Source organism: Mycteria americana, chromosome 1 (genome assembly GCF_035582795.1).
Source record: "Mycteria americana isolate JAX WOST 10 ecotype Jacksonville Zoo and Gardens chromosome 1, USCA_MyAme_1.0, whole genome shotgun sequence".
In the NCBI taxonomy this organism is placed as follows: Eukaryota; Metazoa; Chordata; class Aves; order Ciconiiformes; family Ciconiidae; genus Mycteria; species Mycteria americana.
This window is the reverse complement of record NC_134365.1, coordinates 87,777,809-87,801,017: the sequence shown is the minus strand read 5'-3', so window position 1 is coordinate 87,801,017 and position 23,209 is coordinate 87,777,809.

Here is a 23,209-nt window from a genome sequence, read left to right as displayed (position 1 = left end):
CACAGGAAAGCTGCCAGCACGGAAAGCTGTAGCTGGTTTTCACTGCCCCTTGGAACTACATTCGCTGCTAGACAGACATTCGCTTTCTGCAAAACCTTGCCTTCGTAAAGGGGCAACACTGTGTATTTCTCTCTCGCAGAGCCCGGTTGCCAAATTCGAAACGTCCAGCGATTGCGCCCACAGGAAAGCTGCCAGCACGGAAAGCTGTAGCTGGTTTTCACTGCCCCTTGGAACTACATTCGCTGCTAGACAGACATTCGCTTTCTGCAAAACCTTGCCTTCGTAAAGGGGCAACACTGTGTATTTCTCTCTCGCAGAGCCCGGCTGCCAAATTCGAAACGTCCAGCGATTGCGCCCACAGGAAAGCTGCCAGCACGGAAAGCTGTAGCTGGTTTTCACTGTCTCTTGGAACTACATTCGCTGCTAGACAGACATTCGCTTTCTGTAAAACCTTGCCTTCGTAAAGGGGCAACACTGTGTATTTCTCTCTCGCAGAGCCCAGCTGCCAAATATGAAACGTCCAGCGATTGCGCCCACAGGAAAGCTGCCAGCACGGAAAGCAGTAGCTGGTTTTCACTGCCCCTTGGAACTACATTCGCTGCTAGACAGACATTCGCTTTCTACAAAAGCTTTCATTGGTACAGGGGCAACACTGTGTATTTCTCTCTCGCAGAGCCCGGTTGCCAAATTCGAAACGTCCAGCGATTGCGCCCACAGGAAAGCTGCCAGCAAGGAAAGCTGTAGCTGGTTTTCACTGCCCCTTGGAATTGCATTCGCTGATAGATAGACATTCGCTTTCTACAAAAGCTTTCGTTCGTAAAGGGGCAACACTGTGTATTTCTCTCTCGCAGAGCCCGGCTGCCAAATTCGAAACGTCCAGCGATTGCGCCCACAGGAAAGCTGCCAGCACGGAAAGCTGTAGCTGGTTTTCACTGCCCCTTGGAACTGCATTCGCTGATAGATAGACATTCGCTTTCTACAAAAGCTTTCGTTGGTACAGGGGCAACACTGTGTATTTCTCTCTCGCAGAGCCCGGCTGCCAAATTCGAAACGTCCAGCGATTGCGCCCACAGGAAAGCTGCCAGCACGGAAATCTGTAGCTGGTTTTCACTGCCCCTTGGAACTACATTCGCTGCTAGACAGACATTCGCTTTCTGCAAAACCTTGCCTTCGTAAAGGGGCAACACTGTGTATTTCTCTCTCGCAGAGCCTGGTTGCCAAATTCGAAACGTCCAGCGATTGCGCCCACAGGAAAGCTGCCAGCACGGAAAGCAGTAGCTGGTTTTCACTGCCCCTTGGAACTACATTCGCTGCTAGACAGACATTCGCTTTCTGCAAAACCTTGCCTTCGTAAAGGGGCAATACTGTGTATTTCTCTCTCGCAGAGCCCGGCTGCCAAATTCGAAACGTCCAGCGATTGCGCCCACAGGAAAGCTGCCAGCACGGAAAGCTGTAGCTGGTTTTCACTGTCTCTTGGAACTGCATTTGCTGATAGACAGACATTCGCTTTCTACAAAAGCTTTCGTTGGAACAGGGGCAACAGTGTGTATTTCTCTCTCGCAGAGCCCGGTTGCCAAATTCGAAACGTCCAGCGATTGCGCCCACAGGAAAGCTGCCAGCACGGAAAGCTGTAGCTGGTTTTCACTGTCTCTTGGAACTACATTCGCTGATAGACAGACATTCGCTTTCTGCAAAACCTTGCCTTCGTAAAGGGGCAACACTGTGTATTTCTCTCTTGCAGAGCCCGGTTGCCAAATTCGAAACCTCCAGCGATTGCGCCCACAGGAAAGCTGCCAGCAAGGAAAGCTGTAGCTGGTTTTCACTGCCCCTTGGAACTGCATTCGCTGATAGACAGACATTCGCTTTCTACAAAAGCTTTCGTTCGTAAAGGGGCAACACTGTGTATTTCTCTCTCGCAAAGCCCGGCTGCCAAATTCGAAACGTCCAGCGATTGCGCCCACAGGAAAGCTGCCAGCACGGAAAGCTGTAGCTGGTTTTCACTGCCCCTTGGAACTGCATTCGCTGATAGACAGACATTCGCTTTCTACAAAAGCTTTCGTTGGTACAGGGGCAACACTGTGTATTTCTCTCTCGCAGAGCCCGGTTGCCAAATTCGAAACGTCCAGCGATTGCGCCCACAGGAAAGCTGCCAGCACGGAAAGCTGTAGCTGGTTTTCACTGCCCCTTGGAACTGCATTCGCTGATAGACAGACATTCGCTTTCTACAAAAGCTTTCGTTGGTACAGGGGCAACACTGTGTATTTCTCTCTCGCAGAGCCCGGTTGCCAAATTCGAAACGTCCAGCGATTGCGCCCACAGGAAAGCTGCCAGCACGGAAAGCTGTAGCTGGTTTTCACTGCCCCTTGGAACTACATTCGCTGCTAGAAAGACATTCGCTTTCTGCAAAACCTTGCCTTCGTAAAGGGGCAACACTGTGTATTTCTCTCTCGCAGAGCCCGGTTGCCAAATTCGAAACGTCCAGCGATTGCGCCCACAGGAAAGCTGCCAGCACGGAAAGCTGTAGCTGGTTTTCACTGTCTCTTGGAACTACATTCGCTGATAGACAGACATTCGCTTTCTGCAAAACCTTGCCTTCGTAAAGGGGCAACACTGTGTATTTCTCTCTCGCAGAGCCCGGCTGCCAAATTCGAAACGTCCAGCGATTGCGCCCACAGGAAAGCTGCCAGCACGGAAAGCTGTAGCTGGTTTTCACTGCCCCTTGGAACTGCATTCGCTGATAGACAGACATTCGCTTTCTACAAAAGCTTTCGTTGGTACAGGGGCAACACTGTGTATTTCTCTCTCGCAGAGCCCGGCTGCCAAATTCGAAACGTCCAGCGATTGCGCCCACAGGAAAGCTGCCAGCACGGAAAGCTGTAGCTGGTTTTCACTGCCCCTTGGAACTGCATTCGCTGATAGACAGACATTCGCTTTCTACAAAAGCTTTCGTTGGTACAGGGGCAACACTGTGTATTTCTCTCTCGCAGAGCCCGGTTGCCAAATTCGAAACGTCCAGCGATTGCGCCCACAGGAAAGCTGCCAGCACGGAAAGCTGTAGCTGGTTTTCACTGCCCCTTGGAACTACATTCGCTGCTAGACAGACATTCGCTTTCTGCAAAACCTTGCCTTCGTAAAGGGGCAACACTGTGTATTTCTCTCTCGCAGAGCCCGGTTGCCAAATTCGAAACGTCCAGCGATTGCGCCCACAGGAAAGCTGCCAGCACGGAAAGCTGTAGCTGGTTTTCACTGCCCCTTGCAACTGCATTCGCTGATAGACAGACATTCGCTTTCTACAAAAGCTTTCGTTCGTAAAGGGGCAACACTGTGTATTTCTCTCTCGCAGAGCCCGGTTGCCAAATTCGAAACGTCCAGCGATTGCGCCCACAGGAAAGCTGCCAGCACGGAAAGCTGTAGCTGGTTTTCACTGTCTCTTGGAACTACATTCGCTGCTAGACAGACATTCGCTTTCTGTAAAACCTTGCCTTCGTAAAGGGGCAACACTGTGTATTTCTCTCTCGCAGAGCCCAGCTGCCAAATATGAAACGTCCAGCGATTGCGCCCACAGGAAAGCTGCCAGCACGGAAAGCAGTAGCTGGTTTTCACTGCCCCTTGGAACTACATTCGCTGCTAGACAGACATTCGCTTTCTACAAAAGCTTTCGTTGGTACAGGGGCAACACTGTGTATTTCTCTCTCGCAGAGCCCGGTTGCCAAATTCGAAACGTCCAGCGATTGCGCCCACAGGAAAGCTGCCAACAAGGAAAGCTGTAGCTGGTTTTCACTGCCCCTTGGAACTGCATTCGCTGATAGATAGACATTCGCTTTGTACAAAAGCTTTCGTTCGTAAAGGGGCAACACTGTGTATTTCTCTCTCGCAGAGCCCGGCTGCCAAATTCGAAACGTCCAGCGATTGCGCCCACAGGAAAGCTGCCAGCACGGAAAGCTGTAGCTGGTTTTCACTGCCCCTTGGAACTGCATTCGCTGATAGACAGACATTCGCTTTCTACAAAAGCTTTCGTTGGAACAGGGGCAACACTGTGTATTTCTCTCTCGCAGAGCCCGGTTGCCAAATTCGAAACGTCCAGCGATTGCGCCCACAGGAAAGCTGCCAGCACGGAAAGCTGTAGCTGGTTTTCACTGCCCCTTGGAACTGCATTCGCTGATAGACAGACATTCGCTTTCTACAAAAGCTTTCGTTCGTAAAGGGGCAACACTCTGTATTTCTCTCTCGCAGAGCCCGGCTGCCAAATTCGAAACGTCCAGCGATTGCGCCCACAGGAAAGCTGCCAGCACGGAAAGCTGTAGCTGGTTTTCACTGTCTCTTGGAACTGCATTTGCTGATAGACAGACATTCGCTTTCTACAAAAGCTTTCATTGGTACAGGGGCAACACTGTGTATTTCTCTCTCGCAGAGCCCGGTTGCCAAATTCGAAACGTCCAGCGATTGCGCCCACAGGAAAGCTGCCAGCACGGAAAGCTGTAGCTGGTTTTCACTGCCCCTTGGAACTGCATTCGCTGATAGACAGACATTCGCTTTCTTCAAAAGCTTTCGTTGGTACAGGGGCAACACTGTGTATTTCTCTCTCGCAGAGCCCGGTTGCCAAATTCGAAACGTCCAGCGATTGCGCCCACAGGAAAGCTGCCAGCACGGAAAGCTGTAGCTGGTTTTCACTGCCCCTTGGAACTACATTCGCTGCTAGACAGACATTCGCTTTCTGCAAAACCTTGCCTTCGTAAAGGGGCAACACTGTGTATTTCTCTCTCGCAGAGCCCGGTTGCCAAATTCGAAACGTCCAGCGATTGCGCCCACAGGAAAGCTGCCAGCACGGAAAGCTGTAGCTGGTTTTCACTGCCCCTTGGAACTGCATTCGCTGATAGACAGACATTCGCTTTCTACAAAAGCTTTCGTTGGTACAGGGGCAACACTGTGTATTTCTCTCTCGCAGAGCCCGGTTGCCAAATTCGAAACGTCCAGCGATTGCGCCCACAGGAAAGCTGCCAGCACGGAAAGCTGTAGCTGGTTTTCACTGCCCCTTGGAACTGCATTCGCTGATAGACAGACATTCGATTTCTACTAAAGCTTTCGTTCGTAAAGGGGCAACACTGTGTATTTCTCTCTCGCAGAGCCCGGTTGCCAAATTCGAAACGTCCAGCGATTGCGCCCACAGGAAAGCTGCCAGCACGGAAAGCTGTAGCTGGTTTTCACTGTCTCTTGGAACTACATTCGCTGCTAGACAGACATTCGCTTTCTGTAAAACCTTGCCTTCCTAAAGGGGCAACACTGTGTATTTCTCTCTCGCAGAGCCCAGCTGCCAAATTCGAAACGTCCAGCGATTGCGCCCACAGGAAAGCTGCCAGCACGGAAAGCTGTAGCTGGTTTTCACTGCCCCTTGGAACTGCATTCGCTGATAGACAGACATTCGATTTCTACTAAAGCTTTCGTTCGTAAAGGGGCAACACTGTGTATTTCTCTCTCGCAGAGCCCGGTTGCCAAATTCGAAACGTCCAGCGATTGCGCCCACAGGAAAGCTGCCAGCACGGAAAGCTGTAGCTGGTTTTCACTGTCTCTTGGAACTACATTCGCTGCTAGACAGACATTCGCTTTCTGTAAAACCTTGCCTTCCTAAAGGGGCAACACTGTGTATTTCTCTCTCGCAGAGCCCAGCTGCCAAATATGAAACGTCCAGCGATTGCGCCCACAGGAAAGCTGCCAGCACGGAAAGCTGTAGCTGGTTTTCACTGCGCCTTGGAACTACATTCGCTGCTAGACAGACATTCGCTTTCTACAAAAGCTTTCGTTGGTACAGGGGCAACACTGTGTATTTCTCTCTCGCAGAGCCCGGTTGCCAAATTCGAAACGTCCAGCGATTGCGCCCACAGGAAAGCTGCCAGCACGGAAAGCTGTAGCTGGTTTTCACTGTCTCTTGGAACTACATTCGCTGATAGACAGACATTCGCTTTCTGCAAAACCTTGCCTTCGTAAAGGGGCAACACTGTGTATTTCTCTCTTGCAGAGCCCGGTTGCCAAATTCGAAACCTCCAGCGATTGCGCCCACAGGAAAGCTGCCAGCACGGAAAGCTGTAGCTGGTTTTCACTGCCCCTTGGAACTGCATTCGCTGATAGACAGACATTCGCTTTCTACAAAAGCTTTCGTTCGTAAAGGGGCAACACTGTGTATTTCTCTCTCGCAAAGCCCGGCTGCCAAATTCGAAACGTCCAGCGATTGCGCCCACAGGAAAGCTGCCAGCACGGAAAGCTGTAGCTGGTTTTCACTGCCCCTTGGAACTGCATTCGCTGATAGACAGACATTCGCTTTCTACAAAAGCTTTCGTTGGTACAGGGGCAACACTGTGTATTTCTCTCTCGCAGAGCCCGGTTGCCAAATTCGAAACGTCCAGCGATTGCGCCCACAGGAAAGCTGCCAGCACGGAAAGCTGTAGCTGGTTTTCACTGTCTCTTGGAACTACATTCGCTGATAGACAGACATTCGCTTTCTGCAAAACCTTGCCTTCGTAAAGGGGCAACACTGTGTATTTCTCTCTCGCAGAGCCCGGCTGCCAAATTCGAAACGTCCAGCGATTGCGCCCACAGGAAAGCTGCCAGCACGGAAAGCTGTAGCTGGTTTTCACTGCCCCTTGGAACTGCATTCGCTGATAGACAGACATTCGCTTTCTACAAAAGCTTTCGTTGGTACAGGGGCAACACTGTGTATTTCTCTCTCGCAGAGCCCGGCTGCCAAATTCGAAACGTCCAGCGATTGCGCCCACAGGAAAGCCGCCAGCAAGGAAAGCTGTAGCTGGTTTTCACTGTCTCTTGGAACTACATTCGCTGATAGACAGACATTCGCTTTCTACAAAAGCTTTCGTTGGTACAGGGGCAACACTGTGTATTTCTCTCTCGCAGAGCCCGCCTGCCAAATTCGAAACGTCCAGCGATTGCGCCCACAGGAAAGCTGCCAGCACGGAAAGCTGTAGCTGGTTTTCACTGCCCCTTGGAACTACATTCGCTGCTAGACAGACATTCGCTTTCTGCAAAACCTTGCCTTCGTAAAGGGGCAACACTGTGTATTTCTCTCTCGCAGAGCCCGGTTGCCAAATTCGAAACGTCCAGCGATTGCGCCCACAGGAAAGCTTCCAGCACGGAAAGCTGTAGCTGGTTTTCACTGCCCCTTGGAACTGCATTCGCTGATAGACAGACATTCGCTTTCTACAAAAGCTTTCGTTGGTACAGGGGCAACACTGTGTATTTCTCTCTCGCAGAGCCCGGCTGCCAAATTCGAAACGTCCAGCGATTGCGCCCACAGGAAAGCCGCCAGCAAGGAAAGCTGTAGCTGGTTTTCACTGTCTCTTGGAACTACATTCGCTGATAGACAGACATTCGCTTTCTACAAAAGCTTTCGTTGGTACAGGGGCAACACTGTGTATTTCTCTCTCGCAGAGCCCGCCTGCCAAATTCGAAACGTCCAGCGATTGCGCCCACAGGAAAGCTGCCAGCACGGAAAGCTGTAGCTGGTTTTCACTGCCCCTTGGAACTACATTCGCTGCTAGACAGACATTCGCTTTCTGCAAAACCTTGCCTTCGTAAAGGGGCAACACTGTGTATTTCTCTCTCGCAGAGCCCGGTTGCCAAATTCGAAACGTCCAGCGATTGCGCCCACAGGAAAGCTTCCAGCACGGAAAGCTGTAGCTGGTTTTCACTGCCCCTTGGAACTGCATTCGCTGATAGACAGACATTCGCTTTCTACAAAAGCTTTCGTTGGAACAGGGGCAACACTGTGTATTTCTCATTCGCAGAGCCCGGATGCCAAATTCGAAACGTCCAGCGATTGCGCCCACAGGAAAGCTGCCAGCACGGAAAGCTGTAGCTGGTTTTCACTGCCCCTTGGAACTGCATTCGCTGATAGACAGACATTCGCTTTCTACAAAAGCTTTCGTTGGAACAGGGGCAACACTGTGTATTTCTCTCTCGCAGAGCCCGGTTGCCAAATTCGAAACGTCCAGCGATTGCGCCCACAGGAAAGCTGCCAGCACGGAAAGCTGTAGCTGGTTTTCACTGTCTCTTGGAACTACATTCGCTGCTAGACAGACATTCGCTTTCTGTAAAACCTTGCCTTCGTAAAGGGGCAACACTGTGTATTTCTCTCTCGCAGAACCCAGCTGCCAAATATGAAACGTCCAGCGATTGCGCCCACAGGAAAGCTGCCAGCACGGAAAGCTGTAGCTGGTTTTCACTGCCCCTTGGAACTACATTCGCTGCTAGACAGACATTCGCTTTCTACAAAAGCTTTCGTTGGTACAGGGGCAACACTGTGTATTTCTCTCTCGCAGAGCCCGGTTGCCAAATTCGAAACGTCCAGCGATTGCGCCCACAGGAAAGCTGCCAGCACGGAAAGCTGTAGCTGGTTTTCACTGTCTCTTGGAACTACATTCGCTGCTAGACAGACATTCGCTTTCTGTAAAACCTTGCCTTCGTAAAGGGGCAACACTGTGTATTTCTCTCTCGCAGAGCCCAGCTGCCAAATATGAAACGTCCAGCGATTGCGCCCACAGGAAAGCTGCCAGCACGGAAAGCAGTAGCTGGTTTTCACTGCCCCTTGGAACTACATTCGCTGCTAGACAGACATTCGCTTTCTACAAAAGCTTTCGTTGGTACAGGGGCAACACTGTGTATTTCTCTCTCGCAGAGCCCGGTTGCCAAATTCGAAACGTCCAGCGATTGCGCCCACAGGAAAGCTGCCAGCACGGAAAGCTGTAGCTGGTTTTCACTGCCCCTTGGAACTGCATTCGCTGATAGATAGACATTCGCTTTGTACAAAAGCTTTCGTTCGTAAAGGGGCAACACTGTGTATTTCTCTCTCGCAGAGCCCGGCTGCCAAATTCGAAACGTCCAGCGATTGCGCCCACAGGAAAGCTGCCAGCACGGAAAGCTGTAGCTGGATTTCACTGCCCCTTGGAACTACATTCGCTGCTAGACAGACATTCGCTTTCTACAAAAGCTTTCGTTGGTACAGGGGCAACACTGTGTATTTCTCTCTCGCAGAGCCCGGTTGCCAAATTCGAAACGTCCAGCGATTGCGCCCACAGGAAAGCTGCCAGCACGGAAAGCTGTAGCTGGTTTTCACTGCCCCTTGGAACTACATTCGCTGATAGACAGACATTCGCTTTCTACAAAAGCTTTCGTTGGAACAGGGGCAACACTGTGTATTTCTCTCTCGCAGAGCCCGGTTGCCAAATTCGAAACGTCCAGCGATTGCGCCCACAGGAAAGCTGCCAGCACGGAAAGCTGTAGCTGGTTTTCACTGCCCCTTGGAACTGCATTTGCTGATAGACAGACATTCGCTTTCTGCAAAACCTTGTCTTCGTAAAGGGGCAACACTGTGTATTTCTCTCTCGCAGAGCCCGGTTGCCAAATTCGAAACGTCCAGCGATTGCGCCCACAGGAAAGCTGCCAGCAAGGAAAGCTGTAGCTGGTTTTCACTGCCCCTTGGAACTGCATTCGCTGATAGACAGACATTCGCTTTCTACAAAAGCTTTCGTTGGTACAGGGGCAACACTGTGTATTTCTCTCTCGCAGAGCCCGGTTGCCAAATTCGAAACGTCCAGCGATTGCGCCCACAGGAAAGCTGCCAGCACGGAAAGCTGTAGCTGGTTTTCACTGCCCCTTGGAACTGCATTCGCTGATAGATAGACATTCGCTTTCTACAAAAGCTTTCGTTCGTAAAGGGGCAACACTGTGTATTTCTCTCTCGCAGAGCCCGGCTGCCAAATTCGAAACGTCCAGCGATTGCGCCCACAGGAAAGCTGCCAGCACGGAAAGCTGTAGCTGGTTTTCACTGCCCCTTGGAACTACATTCGCTGCTAGACAGACATTCGCTTTCTGCAAAACCTTGCCTTCGTAAAGGGGCAACACTGTGTATTTCTCTCTCGCAGAGCCCGGTTGCCAAATTCGAAACGTCCAGCGATTGCGCCCACAGGAAAGCTGCCAGCACGGAAAGCTGTAGCTGGTTTTCACTGCCCCTTGGAACTACATTCGCTGCTAGACAGACATTCGCTTTCTGCAAAACCTTGCCTTCGTAAAGGGGCAACACTGTGTATTTCTCTCTCGCAGAGCCCGGTTGCCAAATTCGAAACGTCCAGCGATTGCGCCCACAGGAAAGCTGCCAGCACGGAAAGCTGTAGCTGGTTTTCACTGCCCCTTGGAACTGCATTCGCTGATAGACAGACATTCGCTTTCTACAAAAGCTTTCGTTGGTACAGGGGCAACACTGTGTATTTCTCTCTCGCAGAGCCCGGTTGCCAAATTCGAAACGTCCAGCGATTGCGCCCACAGGAAAGCTGCCAGCGCGGAAAGCTGTAGCTGGTTTTCACTGTCTCTTGGAACTGCATTTGCTGATAGACAGACATTCGCTTTCTACAAAAGCTTTCATTGGTACAGGGGCAACACTGTGTATTTCTCTCTCGCAGAGCCCGGTTGCCAAATTCGAAACGTCCAGCGATTGCACCCACAGGAAAGCTGCCAGCACGGAAAGCTGTAGCTGGTTTTCACTGTCTCTTGGAACTACATTCGCTGATAGACAGACATTCGCTTTCTGTAAAACCTTGCCTTCCTAAAGGGGCAACACTGTGTATTTCTCTCTCGCAGAGCCCAGCTGCCAAATATGAAACGTCCAGCGATTGCGCCCACAGGAAAGCTGCCAGCACGGAAAGCAGTAGCTGGTTTTCACTGCCCCTTGGAACTACATTCGCTGCTAGACAGACATTCGCTTTCTACAAAAGCTTTCGTTGGTACAGGGGCAACACTGTGTATTTCTCTCTCGCAGAGCCCGGCTGCCAAATTCGAAACGTCCAGCGATTGCGCCCACAGGAAAGCTGCCAGCACGGAAAGCTGTAGCTGGTTTTCACTGCCCCTTGGAACTACATTCGCTGCTAGACAGACATTCGCTTTCTGCAAAACCTTGCCTTCGTAAAGGGGCAACACTGTGTATTTCTCTCTCGCAGAGCCCGGCTGCCAAATTCGAAACGTCCAGCGATTGCGCCCACAGGAAAGCTGCCAGCACGGAAAGCTGTAGCTGGTTTTCACTGTCTCTTGGAACTACATTCGCTGCTAGACAGACATTCGCTTTCTGTAAAACCTTGCCTTCGTAAAGGGGCAACACTGTGTATTTCTCTCTCGCAGAGCCCAGCTGCCAAATATGAAACGTCCAGCGATTGCGCCCACAGGAAAGCTGCCAGCACGGAAAGCTGTAGCTGGTTTTCACTGCCCCTTGGAACTACATTCGCTGCTAGACAGACATTCGCTTTCTACAAAAGCTTTCGTTGGTACAGGGGCAACACTGTGTATTTCTCTCTCGCAGAGCCCGGTTGCCAAATTCGAAACGTCCAGCGATTGCGCCCACAGGAAAGCTGCCAGCAAGGAAAGCTGTAGCTGGTTTTCACTGCCCCTTGGAACTGCATTCGCTGATAGATAGACATTCGCTTTGTACAAAAGCTTTCGTTCGTAAAGGGGCAACACTGTGTATTTCTCTCTCGCAGAGCCCGGCTGCCAAATTCGAAACGTCCAGCGATTGCGCCCACAGGAAAGCTGCCAGCACGGAAAGCTGTAGCTGGTTTTCACTGCCCCTTGGAACTACATTCGCTGCTAGACAGACATTCGCTTTCTACAAAAGCTTTCGTTGGTACAGGGGCAACACTGTGTATTTCTCTCTCGCAGAGCCCGGTTGCCAAATTCGAAACGTCCAGCGATTGCGCCCACAGGAAAGCTGCCAGCACGGAAAGCTGTAGCTGGTTTTCACTGCCCCTTGGAACTACATTCGCTGATAGACAGACATTCGCTTTCTACAAAAGCTTTCGTTGGTACAGGGGCAACACTGTGTATTTCTCTCTCGCAGAGCCCGGCTGCCAAATTCGAAACGTCCAGCGATTGCGCCCACAGGAAAGCTGCCAGCACGGAAAGCTGTAGCTGGTTTTCACTGCCCCTTGGAACTGCATTCGCTGATAGACAGACATTCGCTTTCTACAAAAGCTTTCGTTGGAACAGGGGCAACACTGTGTATTTCTCTCTCGCAGAGCCCAGTTACCAAATTCGAAACGTCCAGCGATTGCGCCCACAGGAAAGCTGCCAGCACGGAAAGCTGTAGCTGGTTTTCACTGCCCCTTGGAACTGCATTCGCTGATAGACAGACAATCGCTTTCTACAAAAGCTTTCATTGGTACAGGGGCAACACTGTGTATTTCTCTCTCGCAGAGCCCGGCTGCCAAATTCGAAACGTCCAGCGATTGCGCCCACAGGAAAGCTGCCAGCAAGGAAAGCTGTAGCTGGTTTTCACTGCCCCTTGGAACTGCATTCGCTGATAGATAGACATTCGCTTTGTACAAAAGCTTTCGTTCGTAAAGGGGCAACACTGTGTATTTCTCTCTCGCAGAGCCCGGCTGCCAAATTCGAAACGTCCAGCGATTGCGCCCACAGGAAAGCTGCCAGCACGGAAAGCTGTAGCTGGTTTTCACTGCCCCTTGGAACTACATTCGCTGCTAGACAGACATTCGCTTTCTACAAAAGCTTTCGTTGGTACAGGGGCAACACTGTGTATTTCTCTCTCGCAGAGCCCGGTTGCCAAATTCGAAACGTCCAGCGATTGCGCCCACAGGAAAGCTGCCAGCACGGAAAGCTGTAGCTGGTTTTCACTGCCCCTTGGAACTACATTCGCTGATAGACAGACATTCGCTTTCTACAAAAGCTTTCGTTGGTACAGGGGCAACACTGTGTATTTCTCATTCGCAGAGCCCGGTTGCCAAATTCGAAACGTCCAGCGATTGCGCCCACAGGAAAGCTGCCAGCACGGAAAGCTGTAGCTGGTTTTCACTGCCCCTTGGAACTGCATTCGCTGATAGACAGACATTCGCTTTCTACAAAAGCTTTCGTTGGAACAGGGGCAACACTGTGTATTTCTCTCTCGCAGAGCCCGGTTGCCAAATTCGAAACGTCCAGCGATTGCGCCCACAGGAAAGCTGCCAGCACGGAAAGCTGTAGCTGGTTTTCACTGCCCCTTGGAACTGCATTCGCTGCTAGACAGACATTCGCTTTCTACAAAAGCTTTCGTTGGTACAGGGGCAACACTGTGTATTTCTCTCTCGCAGAGCCCGGTTGCCAAATTCGAAACGTCCAGCGATTGCGCCCACAGGAAAGCTGCCAGCACGGAAAGCTGTAGCTGGTTTTCACTGCCCCTTGGAACTGCATTCGCTGATAGACAGACATTCGCTTTCTACAAAAGCTTTCGTTCGTAAAGGGGCAACACTGTGTATTTCTCTCTCGCAGAGCCCGGTTGCCAAATTCGAAACGTCCAGCGATTGCGCCCACAGGAAAGCTGCCAGCACGGAAAGCTGTAGCTGGTTTTCACTGTCTCTTGGAACTACATTCGCTGCTAGACAGACATTCGCTTTCTGTAAAACCTTGCCTTCGTAAAGGGGCAACACTTTGTATTTCTCTCTCGCAGAGCCCAGCTGCCAAATATGAAACGTCCAGCGATTGCGCCCACAGGAAAGCTGCCAGCACGGAAAGCTGTAGCTGGTTTTCACTGCCCCTTGGAACTACATTCGCTGCTAGACAGACATTCGCTTTCTACAAAAGCTTTCGTTGGTACAGGGGCAACACTGTGTATTTCTCTCTCGCAGAGCCCGGTTGCCAAATTCGAAACGTCCAGCGATTGCGCCCACAGGAAAGCTGCCAGCAAGGAAAGCTGTAGCTGGTTTTCACTGCCCCTTGGAACAGCATTCGCTGATAGATAGACATTCGCTTTGTACAAAAGCTTTCGTTGGTACAGGGGCAACACTGTGTATTTCTCTCTCGCAGAGCCCGGCTGCCAAATTCGAAACGTCCAGCGATTGCGCCCACAGGAAAGCTGCCAGCACGGAAAGCTGTAGCTGGTTTTCACTGCCCCTTGGAACTACATTCGCTGCTAGACAGACATTCGCTTTCTACAAAAGCTTTCGTTGGTACAGGGGCAACACTGTGTATTTCTCTCTCGCAGAGCCCGGTTGCCAAATTCGAAACGTCCAGCGATTGCGCCCACAGGAAAGCTGCCAGCACGGAAAGCTGTAGCTGGTTTTCACTGTCTCTTGGAACTACATTCGCTGCTAGACAGACATTCGCTTTCTGTAAAACCTTGCCTTCGTAAAGGGGCAACACTGTGTATTTCTCTCTCGCAGAGCCCAGCTGCCAAATATGAAACGTCCAGCGATTGCGCCCACAGGAAAGCTGCCAGCACGGAAAGCTGTAGCTGGTTTTCACTGCCCCTTGGAACTACATTCGCTGATAGACAGACATTCGCTTTCTACAAAAGCTTTCGTTGGTACAGGGGCAACACTGTGTATTTCTCTCTCGCAGAGCGCGGTTGCCAAATTCGAAACGTCCAGCGATTGCGCCCACAGGAAAGCTGCCAGCACGGAAAGCTGTAGCTGGTTTTCACTGCCCCTTGGAACTACATTCGCTGATAGACAGACATTCGCTTTCTACAAAAGCTTTCGTTCGTAAAGGGGCAACACTGTGTATTTCTCTCTCGCGGAGCCCAGTTACCAAATTCGAAACGTCCAGCGATTGCGCCCACAGGAAAGCTGCCAGCAAGGAAAGCTGTAGCTGGTTTTCACTGCCCCTTGGAACTGCATTCGCTGATAGACAGACAATCGCTTTCTACAAAAGCTTTCATTGGTACAGGGGCAACACTGTGTATTTCTCTCTCGCAGAGCCCGGCTGCCAAATTCGAAACGTCCAGCGATTGCGCCCACAGGAAAGCTGCCAGCAAGGAAAGCTGTAGCTGGTTTTCACTGCCCCTTGGAACTGCATTCGCTGATAGATAGACATTCGCTTTGTACAAAAGCTTTCGTTCGTAAAGGGGCAACACTGTGTATTTCTCTCTCGCAGAGCCCGGCTGCCAAATTCGAAACGTCCAGCGATTGCGCCCACAGGAAAGCTGCCAGCACGGAAAGCTGTAGCTGGTTTTCACTGCCCCTTGGAACTACATTCGCTGATAGACAGACATTCGCTTTCTACAAAAGCTTTCGTTGGTACAGGGGCAACACTGTGTATTTCTCTCTCGCAGAGCCCGGTTGCCAAATTCGAAACGTCCAGCGATTGCGCCCACAGGAAAGCTGCCAGCACGGAAAGCTGTAGCTGGTTTTCACTGCCCCTTGGAACTGCATTCGCTGATAGACAGACATTCGCTTTCTACAAAAGCTTTCGTTGGAACAGGGGCAACACTGTGTATTTCTCTCTCGCAGAGCCCGGTTGCCAAATTCGAAACGTCCAGCGATTGCGCCCACAGGAAAGCTGCCAGCACGGAAAGCTGTAGCTGGTTTTCACTGCCCCTTGGAACTGCATTCGCTGCTAGACAGACATTCGCTTTCTGCAAAAGCTTTCGTTCGTAAAGGGGCAACACTGTGTATTTCTCTCTCGCAGAGCCCGGCTGCCAAATTCGAAACGTCCAGCGATTGCGCCCACAGGAAAGCTGCCAGCACGGAAAGCTGTAGCTGGTTTTCACTGCCCCTTGGAACTGCATTCGCTGATAGATAGACATTCGCTTTCTACAAAAGCTTTCGTTCGTAAAGGGGCAACACTGTGTATTTCTCTCTCGCAGAGCCCGGTTGCCAAATTCGAAACGTCCAGCGATTGCGCCCACAGGAAAGCTGCCAGCACGGAAAGCTGTAGCTGGTTTTCACTGCCCCTTGGAACTACATTCGCTGCTAGACAGACATTCGCTTTCTGCAAAACCTTGCCTTCGTAAAGGGGCAACACTGTGTATTTCTCTCTCGCAGAGCCCGGTTGCCAAATTCGAAACGTCCAGCGATTGCGCCCACAGGAAAGCTTCCAGCACGGAAAGCTGTAGCTGGTTTTCACTGCCCCTTGGAACTACATTCGCTGATAGACAGACATTCGCTTTCTACAAAAGCTTTCGTTGGTACAGGGGCAACACTGTGTATTTCTCTCTCGCAGAGCCCGGTTGCCAAATTCGAAACGTCCAGCGATTGCGCCCACAGGAAAGCTGCCAGCACGGAAAGCTGTAGCTGGTTTTCACTGCCCCTTGGAACTACATTCGCTGATAGACAGACATTCGCTTTCTACAAAAGCTTTCGTTGGAACAGGGGCAACACTGTGTATTTCTCTCTCGCAGAGCCCGGCTGCCAAATTCGAAACGTCCAGCGATTGCGCCCACAGGAAAGCTGCCAGCACGGAAAGCTGTAGCTGGTTTTCACTGCCCCTTGGAACTGCATTCGCTGATAGACAGACATTCGCTTTCTACAAAAGCTTTCGTTGGTACAGGGGCAACACTGTGTATTTCTCTCTCGCAGAGCCCGGTTGCCAAATTCGAAACGTCCAGCGATTGCGCCCACAGAAAAGCTGCCAGCACGGAAAGCTGTAGCTGGTTTTCACTGCCCCTTGGAACTACATTCGCTGCTAGACAGACATTCGCTTTCTACAAAAGCTTTCGTTGGAACAGGGGCAACACTGTGTATTTCTCATTCGCAGAGCCCGGATGCCAAATTCGAAACGTCCAGCGATTGCGCCCACAGGAAAGCTGCCAGCACGGAAAGCTGTAGCTGGTTTTCACTGCCCCTTGGAACTGCATTCGCTGATAGACAGACATTCGCTTTCTACAAAAGCTTTCGTTGGAACAGGGGCAACACTGTGTATTTCTCTCTCGCAGAGCCCGGTTGCCAAATTCGAAACGTCCAGCGATTGCGCCCACAGGAAAGCTGCCAGCATGGAAAGCTGTAGCTGGTTTTCACTGCCCCTTGGAACTGCATTTGCTGATAGACAGACATTCGCTTTCTGCAAAACCTTGCCTTCGTAAAGGGGCAACACTGTGTATTTCTCTCTCGCAGAGCCCGGTTGCCAAATTCGAAACGTCCAGCGATTGCGCCCACAGGAAAGCTGCCAGCACGGAAAGCTGTAGCTGGTTTTCACTGCCCCTTGGAACTGCATTCGCTGATAGACAGACATTCGCTTTCTTCAAAAGCTTTCGTTGGTACAGGGGCAACACTGTGTATTTCTCTCTCGCAGAGCCCGGCTGCCAAATTCGAAACGTCCAGCGATTGCGCCCACAGGAAAGCTGCCAGCACGGAAAGCTGTAGCTGGTTTTCACTGCCCCTTGGAACTACATTCGCTGCTAGACAGACATTCACTTTCTGCAAAACCTTGCCTTCGTAAAGGGGCAACACTGTGTATTTCTCTCTCGCAGAGCCCGGTTGCCAAATTCGAAACGTCCAGCGATTGCGCCCACAGGAAAGCTGCCAGCACGGAAAGCTGTAGCTGGTTTTCACTGCCCCTTGGAACTACATTCGCTGATAGACAGACATTCGCTTTCTACAAAAGCTTTCGTTGGAACAGGGGCAACACTGTGTATTTCTCTCTCGCAGAGCCCAGTTACCAAATTCGAAACGTCCAGCGATTGCGCCCACAGGAAAGCTGCCAGCAAGGAAAGCTGTAGCTGGTTTTCACTGCCCCTTGGAACTGCATTCGCTGATAGACAGACATTCGCTTTCTACAAAAGCTTTCGTTCGTAAAGGGGCAACACTGTGTATTTCTCTCTCGCAGAGCCCGGCTGCCAAATTCGAAACGTCCAGCGATTGCGCCCACAGGAAAGCTGCCAGCACGGAAAGCTGTAGCTGGTTTTCACTGCCCCTTGGAACTACATTCGCTGCTAGACAGACATTCGCTTTCTGCAAAACCTTGCCTTCGTAAAGGGGCAACACTGTGTATTTCTCTCTCGCAGAGCCCGGCTGCCAAATTCGAAACGTCCAGCGATTGCGCCCACAGGAAAGCTGCCAGCACCGAAAGCTGTAGCTGGTTTTCACTGCCCCTTGGAACTGCATTCGCTGATAGACAGACATTCGCTTTCTACAAAAGCTTTCGTTGGTACAGGGGCAACACTGTGTATTTCTCTCTCGCAGAGCCCGGTTGCCAAATTCGAAACGTCCAGCGATTGCGCCCACAGGAAAGCTGCCAGCACGGAAAGCTGTAGCTGGTTTTCACTGTCTCTTGGAACTGCATTCGCTGATAGATAGACATTCGCTTTGTACAAAAGCTTTCGTTCGTAAAGGGGCAACACTGTGTATTTCTCTCTCGCAGAGCCCGGCTGCCAAATTCGAAACGTCCAGCGATTGCGCCCACAGGAAAGCTGCCAGCACGGAAAGCTGTAGCTGGTTTTCACTGTCTCTTGGAACTGCATTTGCTGATAGACAGACATTCGCTTTCTACAAAAGCTTTCGTTCGTAAAGGGGCAACACTGTGTATTTCTCTCTCGCAGAGCCCGGTTGCCAAATTCGAAACGTCCAGCGATTGCGCCCACAGGAAAGCTGCCAGCACGGAAAGCTGTAGCTGGTTTTCACTGCCCCTTGGAACTGCATTCGCTGATAGACAGACATTCGCTTTCTACAAAAGCTTTCGTTCGTAAAGGGGCAACACTGTGTATTTCTCTCTCGCAGAGCCCGGTTGCCAAATTCGAAACGTCCAGCGATTGCGCCCACAGGAAAGCTGCCAGCACGGAAAGCTGTAGCTGGTTTTCACTGCCCCTTGGAACTACATTCGCTGATAGACAGACATTCGCTTTCTACAAAAGCTTTCGTTGGAACAGGGGCAACACTGTGTATTTCTCTCTCGCAGAGCCCGGCTGCCAAATTCGAAACGTCCAGCGATTGCGCCCACAGGAAAGCTGCCAGCACGGAAAGCTGTAGCTGGTTTTCACTGCCCCTTGGAACTGCATTCGCTGATAGACAGACATTCGCTTTCTACAAAAGCTTTCGTTGGTACAGGGGCAACACTGTGTATTTCTCTCTCGCAGAGCCCGGTTGCCAAATTCGAAACGTCCAGCGATTGCGCCCACAGAAAAGCTGCCAGCACGGAAAGCTGTAGCTGGTTTTCACTGCCCCTTGGAACTACATTCGCTGCTAGACAGACATTCGCTTTCTACAAAAGCTTTCGTTGGAACAGGGGCAACACTGTGTATTTCTCATTCGCAGAGCCCGGATGCCAAATTCGAAACGTCCAGCGATTGCGCCCACAGGAAAGCTGCCAGCACGGAAAGCTGTAGCTGGTTTTCACTGCCCCTTGGAACTGCATTCGCTGATAGACAGACATTCGCTTTCTACAAAAGCTTTCGTTGGAACAGGGGCAACACTGTGTATTTCTCTCTCGCAGAGCCCGGTTGCCAAATTCGAAACGTCCAGCGATTGCGCCCACAGGAAAGCTGCCAGCACGGAAAGCTGTAGCTGGTTTTCACTGCCCCTTGGAACTGCATTTGCTGATAGACAGACATTCGCTTTCTGCAAAACCTTGCCTTCGTAAAGGGGCAACACTGTGTATTTCTCTCTCGCAGAGCCCGGTTGCCAAATTCGAAACGTCCAGCGATTGCGCCCACAGGAAAGCTGCCAGCACGGAAAGCTGTAGCTGGTTTTCACTGCCCCTTGGAACTGCATTCGCTGATAGACAGACATTCGCTTTCTTCAAAAGCTTTCGTTGGTACAGGGGCAACACTGTGTATTTCTCTCTCGCAGAGCCCGGCTGCCAAATTCGAAACGTCCAGCGATTGCGCCCACAGGAAAGCTGCCAGCACGGAAAGCTGTAGCTGGTTTTCACTGCCCCTTGGAACTACATTCGCTGCTAGACAGACATTCACTTTCTGCAAAACCTTGCCTTCGTAAAGGGGCAACACTGTGTATTTCTCTCTCGCAGAGCCCGGTTGCCAAATTCGAAACGTCCAGCGATTGCGCCCACAGGAAAGCTGCCAGCACGGAAAGCTGTAGCTGGTTTTCACTGCCCCTTGGAACTACATTCGCTGATAGACAGACATTCGCTTTCTACAAAAGCTTTCGTTGGAACAGGGGCAACACTGTGTATTTCTCTCTCGCAGAGCCCAGTTACCAAATTCGAAACGTCCAGCGATTGCGCCCACAGGAAAGCTGCCAGCAAGGAAAGCTGTAGCTGGTTTTCACTGCCCCTTGGAACTGCATTCGCTGATAGACAGACATTCGCTTTCTACAAAAGCTTTCGTTCGTAAAGGGGCAACACTGTGTATTTCTCTCTCGCAGAGCCCGGCTGCCAAATTCGAAACGTCCAGCGATTGCGCCCACAGGAAAGCTGCCAGCACGGAAAGCTGTAGCTGGTTTTCACTGCCCCTTGGAACTACATTCGCTGCTAGACAGACATTCGCTTTCTGCAAAACCTTGCCTTCGTAAAGGGGCAACACTGTGTATTTCTCTCTCGCAGAGCCCGGCTGCCAAATTCGAAACGTCCAGCGATTGCGCCCACAGGAAAGCTGCCAGCACCGAAAGCTGTAGCTGGTTTTCACTGCCCCTTGGAACTGCATTCGCTGATAGACAGACATTCGCTTTCTACAAAAGCTTTCGTTGGTACAGGGGCAACACTGTGTATTTCTCTCTCGCAGAGCCCGGTTGCCAAATTCGAAACGTCCAGCGATTGCGCCCACAGGAAAGCTGCCAGCACGGAAAGCTGTAGCTGGTTTTCACTGTCTCTTGGAACTGCATTCGCTGATAGATAGACATTCGCTTTGTACAAAAGCTTTCGTTCGTAAAGGGGCAACACTGTGTATTTCTCTCTCGCAGAGCCCGGCTGCCAAATTCGAAACGTCCAGCGATTGCGCCCACAGGAAAGCTGCCAGCACGGAAAGCTGTAGCTGGTTTTCACTGTCTCTTGGAACTGCATTTGCTGATAGACAGACATTCGCTTTCTACAAAAGCTTTCGTTCGTAAAGGGGCAACACTGTGTATTTCTCTCTCGCAGAGCCCGGTTGCCAAATTCGAAACGTCCAGCGATTGCGCCCACAGGAAAGCTGCCAGCACGGAAAGCTGTAGCTGGTTTTCACTGCCCCTTGGAACTGCATTCGCTGATAGACAGACATTCGCTTTCTACAAAAGCTTTCGTTCGTAAAGGGGCAACACTGTGTATTTCTCTCTCGCAGAGCCCGGTTGCCAAATTCGAAACGTCCAGCGATTGCGCCCACAGGAAAGCTGCCAGCACGGAAAGCTGTAGCTGGTTTTCACTGTCTCTTGGAACTACATTCGCTGCTAGACAGACATTCGCTTTCTGTAAAACCTTGCCTTCGTAAAGGGGCAACACTGTGTATTTCTCTCTCGCAGAGCCCAGCTGCCAAATATGAAAAGTCCAGCGATTGCGCCCACAGGAAAGCTGCCAGCACGGAAAGCAGTAGCTGGTTTTCACTGCCCCTTGGAACTACATTCGCTGCTAGACAGACATTCGCTTTCTACAAAAGCTTTCGTTGGTACAGGGGCAACACTGTGTATTTCTCTCTCGCAGAGCACGGCTGCCAAATTCGAAACGTCCAGCGATTGCGCCCACAGGAAAGCTGCCAGCAAGGAAAGCTGTAGCTGGTTTTCACTGCCCCTTGGAACTGCATTCGCTGATAGATAGACATTCGCTTTCTACAAAAGCTTTCGTTCGTAAAGGGGCAACACTGTGTATTTCTCTCTCGCAGAGCCCGGCTGCCAAATTCGAAACGTCCAGCGATTGCGCCCACAGGAAAGCTGCCAGCACGGAAAGCTGTAGCTGGTTTTCACTGCCCCTTGGAACAACATTCGCTGCTAGACAGACATTCGCTTTCTGCAAAACCTTGCCTTCGTATAGGGGCAACACTGTGTATTTCTCTCTCGCAGAGCCCGGTTGCCAAATTCGAAACGTCCAGCGATTGCGCCCACAGGAAAGCTGCCAGCACGGAAAGCTGTAGCTGGTTTTCACTGTCTCTTGGAACTACATTCGCTGATAGACAGACATTCGCTTTCTGCAAAACCTTGCCTTCGTAAAGGGGCAACACTGTGTATTTCTCTCTCGCAGAGCCCGGTTGCCAAATTCGAAACGTCCAGCGATTGCGCCCACAGGAAAGCTGCCAGCAAGGAAAGCTGTAGCTGGTTTTCACTGCCCCTTGGAACTGCATTCGCTGATAGATAGACATTCGCTTTCTACAAAAGCTTTCGTTCGTAAAGGGGCAACACTGTGTATTTCTCTCTCGCAGAGCCCGGTTGCCAAATTCGAAACGTCCAGCGATTGCGCCCACAGGAAAGCTGCCAGCACGGAAAGCTGTAGCTGGTTTTCACTGCCCCTTGGAACTACATTCGCTGCTAGACAGACATTCGCTTTCTGCAAAACCTTGCCTTCGTAAAGGGGCAACACTGTGTATTTCTCTCTCGCAGAGCCCGGTTGCCAAATTCGAAACGTCCAGCGATTGCGCCCACAGGAAAGCTTCCAGCACGGAAAGCTGTAGCTGGTTTTCACTGCCCCTTGGAACTACATTCGCTGATAGACAGACATTTGCTTTCTACAAAAGCTTTCGTTGGTACAGGGGCAACACTGTGTATTTCTCTCTCGCAGAGCCCGGTTGCCAAATTCGAAACGTCCAGCGATTGCGCCCACAGGAAAGCTGCCAGCACGGAAAGCTGTAGCTGGTTTTCACTGCCCCTTGGAACTGCATTCGCTGATAGACAGACATTCGCTTTCTACAAAAGCTTTCGTTCGTAAAGGGGCAACACTGTGTATTTCTCTCTCGCAGAGCCCGGTTGCCAAATTCGAAACGTCCAGCGATTGCGCCCACAGGAAAGCTGCCAGCACGGAAAGCTGTAGCTGGTTTTCACTGTCTCTTGGAACTACATTCGCTGCTAGACAGACATTCGCTTTCTGTAAAACCTTGCCTTCGTAAAGGGGCAAAACTGTGTATTTCTCTCTCGCAGAGCCCAGCTGCCAAATATGAAACGTCCAGCGATTGCGCCCACAGGAAAGCTGCCAGCACGGAAAGCAGTAGCTGGTTTTCACTGCCCCTTGGAACTACATTCGCTGCTAGACAGACATTCGCTTTCTACAAAAGCTTTCGTTGGTACAGGGGCAACACTGTGTATTTCTCTCTCGCAGAGCACGGCTGCCAAATTCGAAACGTCCAGCGACTGCGCCCACAGGAAAGCTGCCAGCAAGGAAAGCTGTAGCTGGTTTTCACTGCCCCTTGGAACTGCATTCGCTGATAGATAGACATTCGCTTTCTACAAAAGCTTTCGTTCGTAAAGGGGCAACACTGTGTATTTCTCTCTCGCAGAGCCCGGCTGCCAAATTCGAAACGTCCAGCGATTGCGCCCACAGGAAAGCTGCCAGCACGGAAAGCTGTAGCTGGTTTTCACTGCCCCTTGGAACAACATTCGCTGCT